The 5,554-nt window shown below is 35.2% G+C and overlaps 1 protein-coding gene across 1 annotated transcript in view; it reads right to left on the reverse strand.

The window, feature by feature from the left end:
- GLRA3 (glycine receptor alpha 3) overlaps window positions 1–5,554 on the reverse strand; it is a 433,080-nt gene that overhangs the window by 130,061 nt on the left and 297,465 nt on the right. The window lies entirely within an intron of this gene.

Genomic DNA, 5,554 nt, shown 5'->3' on the forward strand with positions numbered 1-5,554 from the left:
GGGCCTGGTTGAGTGGCTGGGCAGTTGGTGGTAGTATTCCCCATGATGAGACTGGCAATCAACTCCATGGTGGGATCTACCACAAGCAGCTGAGTATCAGCCTTTGGGATGTGGTCTGCTTCTTGCATATAAGGAAAAGCCTTGGGGATAGTCTCTAGCTTATGGCATGGTTGGACCCTGCATTTAGCTGTGTTATTGTTCAGCAGCCTGCCATGCTCTGCCGACCTTGGAACTTACAATGGACTTGAATCAATGGCTTGCCATGTGTAACATCAGGACCGTGCCATTTTATTTGTTGACCTTGGACTTGTTAGCCTCAACAACCACTAACTGGCTGAGTGAAGAAAAGCCTCTAGCTTCAGTGGTCCAAGAACAAGAAGCAGAGCTGAAGCCCAAGGTTGAGGGGCTTTCACACAACCCCTTGGGCCTGGCACTTTGAACTCAAACTTCTAGCGTCCAAAGTGTAAGAGAATAAACTTCTGTTTGTTAAGGCCATCCTATTTGTGGTATATTCTTGTCAGAGCGGCACTAGGTAACTAGAATACACTCAGAAAATTGTCTAAGGCTTATTGGAAGAAAACTTCCCTAATCTCGTGAAAGATGAGTAGATATGCATTCAAGAAGCTCAATAAGATAGACCTCAAGAGAGAGACACCAAGACATATCATAATTAAACTTTCCAAACCCAAACACAAAGAATCTTGAAAGCAGCTGTTTTGTTCTAACAGAATATACCACAAATGGGAATGGCTTGAACAAATATGAGTTTATTCTCTTATACTTTTAGAGGCTAGAAGTCTGTGTTTAAAGTGCCTGCCTCTAGGGGCTGGGGCAAAGCCCCTTAATTTTGGGCTTCAGCTCCACCTCTTGCTTCTGGCCCACTGCAGCTAGAGACATCTCTTCACTCAGGCAGCTGCTGGCACAGTCCTGATATTACCAAACCACACAGCAGATCATTGATTCAAGTCCATTGAAAGTCCCAAGCAGGCTGCTGAACAATGACTTGACTACATGCAGGGTTCAAGCATGCTATAAGCTGAAGACCTTCCTCAAAGTAGCTTCTTATATACTGGAAGCAGTCCACATCCCTAAAGCTTTTCTAGTAGATTCCACCATAGAGTTAATTACCTATCTCATGTAGAATAACTACATCCAGCTGCCCAGCCACTCAACCAGGCCCAGTTCAGTTGACATACAACTTTAACTACCACAGCAGCTTAGAAAAATAAAATGTTACTTACACAAGGCAACCAATAAGACTAAGTTTTGATTTCTTGGCAGAAACCATGGAGGCAAGAAGGACTGAGAAGACATATATAAAACTCTGAAAGGAAAATTACCAACAAAATTTTATATATACAGCAAAATTGTCCCTCAAATATGATGGCAAAATTAGGACATTCCCACATGAACAATAATTAAGGAAATTGTTAAAAAACAAACCAACCTGACAAGAAATGCTAAAGCGAGTCCTTTGGGCAGAGAACCAACAATGACAGACAATAACCAGAGAGTAAAATATAAGACAACATCATCTAAAAAGAAAACAGATATACCACAACCAAAGCCACTTCCATCAAGTCAATTCAGACTCATAGTGAAGCTTCAGGTGAAAGTAGAACTGCCCTATATGGTTTCCAAGGCTATAAATGTTTACAGAAGCAGACTGTCTCATTTTTCTCCTATGGAACAGCTGGAGGGTTCCAATTGCCAATCATTTTGTTAACAGCTAAAAGATTTAACTACTATGCCAACAGAACTCCTTAAACCAGATATAGAAGGATCAGAAGTAAAATACACCTATAACACTGAAAATAGGGAACTAATGATATCAATTAGTAAATAGAAAGAATAAATGATCAGTACATAACTTCCAAATGAAGAGGAAGTCAAGAGGATATGGAGATAGAATGGAATGTTTTAAATTAAGAAGATCAAAATTACAAGGTAATTTGAAAGAAATTTAATAAACTTATCACTAAAAATAAATAAATAAATAGAAAACCAGAATGTCTCAGTAAATATTAAAACAACAGCAATGAAGGAAATGATAAGAAAACTCACAAACAAAAGGAAATCAGCTCAGAAAAGTAGATGGCAATTGCACTAATGATTACAATGCAGATGGATTAAATGCACCAGTCATGAAAGAGAATAGCAGAATGGATAAGAAAATATGACTCATGAATTTGCTGTCTAAAAGAGACACACCTCAGACACAAAGACAAAAATAAGCTAAAAAGGAAAGGATGAAAAAAAATATGTATCAATCAAATGGCAACAACAAAAAGGTGTGGCAACATTAATTTCTGATAAAATAGACTTTATCACAAAAACCAGCAAAAGACATGAGGAAGTATACTATATAATGATTAAAGGGCCATCCCAAAAAGAAAGCATAACTGTAATAAATATTTACACATTCAATGAAAGACCCCCAAAATATGTAAACTTTAACAGAATTGAAAACATAAATATACAACTCCACAATAATAGTAGGAGACTTCAATATACCATTTTTGATGAAAGACAGAACAACTAAGGAACTCATCAAAGACACAGAAGATCTAAATAACACAATCAACCCAATTAGACCTCACAGACACATACAGAACACTCCACTCAGTAACAACACAATATACATTGTTTTCCAGTACACATGGAACATTCTACAGAGCAGACCCTATCTCAGGACACAAAGCAACCTCAATAAATTTAAAAACATCACAAAACTACAAAGCATCTTTTCAGATCCAAATGCTGTAAAATTAGGACTCAACAACTGGAAGATCAAGGAAATAATATCAAATACATGTGAATTACTTTATAAGTACTGGGTTATAGAAGAAATGAAAAAGGAAATACAAAAAAATTCCTTTAATCAAATGAAAATGAAAATACAACATAGCAAAATCTTTGGGACACAGCAAAAACAGTGTTCAGAGGAAAATTTATAGCAATGAACACAAATCAAAAGAGAAGAAAGAACCAAAATCAATAGCATAAAATGACATCTCCAATTATTAGTAAAAGAATAGCAAAAAAAGCCATACAGTCAGGTGAAAACAAGAAAGAAAAGAAAAGAATAAAGAAAAAAAAAAATGGAAAGAATCCAGAAGACTAGAATTTGGTTCTCTGAATGGGTTAATAAAATTCACAAACTACTGGCAAATTTAACAAAGGTAAAGTAGGAGCAGATGTAAGTGACACAAAAAAGAAATAAGAAATGAAATAGATGATGTCACAGAAGAACTAACTGAAATAAAATGGATAATAACAAATATTACAAAGAACTGTACTCTAGCAAGTTTGAAAACCTAGAAGAAATTGACAAATTTTTAGTAAAGCACTACCTATCCAAACTAACACAATCTGAAGTTGAAAATATAGATATAAATTGAATATGTTAAGAAAAAAATCTCCCACCAAAAAAAAAGTCCTGGCCCAGTAGGCTTCACTGACAAATTCTGCCAAACATTCAGAGAGAAGCTGGCAGCAATCCTTCTCAAACTGTAGAACATAGAAGAGGATGAAATATTCCCAAACTCTTTCTATGAAGCAAGCATAACCCTGATACCAATACCAGACAAAGACACCACTAAAAAAGAAAATTAAAGGCCAATATCTCTCATGAACATACACTCAAAAATTCTCAACAAAATCCTAGCTAATAGAATCTAAAAACACATAAAAAAAAAATAAATTATACATCATGACCAAGTAGAATTCATGGGAGCTCTGGTAGCATAGTGCCTAAGACACTTGACTGTTAACCAGAAGGCTGGCGGTTAAAACCCACCAGCCACTCCTCGGAAGAAAGGTTGGGCAATCCTACTTCTGTAGTGATACTGCCTCGGAAACCCAAAGAGGGGTCGCTATGAGTCGGGGCCAACTTGACGGCATATAACAACAACAATATGCAAGTATGGTTCAGTTCTAGAAAAATAATCTAAGTAATCTACCACATTAAAAAAAAAAAAAAAAAGGAAAATAACTACTTGATCATGTCAATTGATGCAAAGGCTTTTGACAAAAATCCAAAATACATTCTTGACAAAAATCCTCAGCAAAATAAGAATAGGAATAGGAAGGAAAATGTTCAATATAATTAAAGGCATACACGCAAAAACAGTAGCCAAAATTATTCTCAGTGGAGAGAGATGGAAAACATTCCCTTTGAAATGGGAACTATTTTTATTCAATATTGTATTGCAAGTCCTAGCCAGAGTAATAAGGCAAGACAGGGAAATAAAAGGCATCCAAACAGACAAAGAAGAAGTAAAACTATCACTATTTGCAGATGATATAATCTGGCATGTAGAAAATACAAGAGACTCAACAAGAAAACTATTGGAACTTTTAGAAGAATTCAGAAGAATGCCACATTAGAAGATCAACATTCAAAAATCATTTCCTCTACAATAATAAAGAGAAGTGTAAAAAGGAAATAAAGAAAACAATATCATTCACAATAGTCACCCTTAAAATGACGTACTTAGGAATAAATCTATCCAGAGAAACAAAAGACATATACAAAATAAACTACAAAACACTATTAAAATAAATCTAAAGGAACTTATATAAATGAAGAATATACCATGCTCACGGATAGGAAGACTTAACATTATGAAAATGGCAATACTATACAAAGTGTTCTACAGATGAAATATAATCCCAATCCTGATTCCATCATTCTTTAAAGAGTTGGAAAAGCTAATCACCAACATTTTATGGAAAGGAAAGACACTCAAGATAAGCAAAGTACTAGTATAGAAGAACAAAGTAGGAGCCCTCACAGTCCCTGATCTGTAAATCTATTATGCTGCCATGGTAGTCACAACAGCCTAGTATTGGTACAATGACAGATAAACAGACTGACGGAAAATAATTGAGAATCCAGGAGAAAATACTTATGGACAGCTAATCTTTGACAATGAGTCAAAACATATTAAATGGGAAATAAGTAGTCTCTAACAAATGGTGCTGGCAAAACTGGATAACTCTCCTCAGGAAAATGAACCTGCATAAATCTCATCATATACAAAAACTAATTCAAAATTTATCAAATTCCTAAATGAAAAACCTAAAACAATAAAAGTCATCAAAGAAAATATAGGGGCTCTAATACATGGCATTAATACACTAGCAATTATATCTAAAATAGCACATATAGCAGAAAATAGAGTAGATGATAAGGAACTCCTAAAAATTAAAGATTTATGTGCACCAGAAGACTTCATCAATAGATAAAAAGAGAAATTGCAGACCAGGAGAACATTTTGGTAACATAAAATATGGTTCTAATCTCAAAAATTTACAGAAAAGTTTAACACATCAACAACAAAAAAAAGTCAATTAAAAAATGGGCAGAGGACATGAATAGACACTTCACCAGAGAAGACTCTCAGGTGACCAACAAACACATGAAGAAATTCTCATGATCATTGGCCATTGTTGTTGTTGTTATGTGCTGTCAAGTTGGACCTGACTCATAGCTACCCCTCCTTGGGTTTCCAAGGCAGTATCACTACGGAAGTAGATTGTGCAAACTTCC

Source organism: Orycteropus afer, unplaced genomic scaffold (assembly GCF_000298275.1).
Source record: "Orycteropus afer afer isolate SDZICR_OR568_19922 unplaced genomic scaffold, OryAfe1.0 scaffold00268, whole genome shotgun sequence".
NCBI lineage: Eukaryota > Metazoa > Chordata > Mammalia > Tubulidentata > Orycteropodidae > Orycteropus > Orycteropus afer.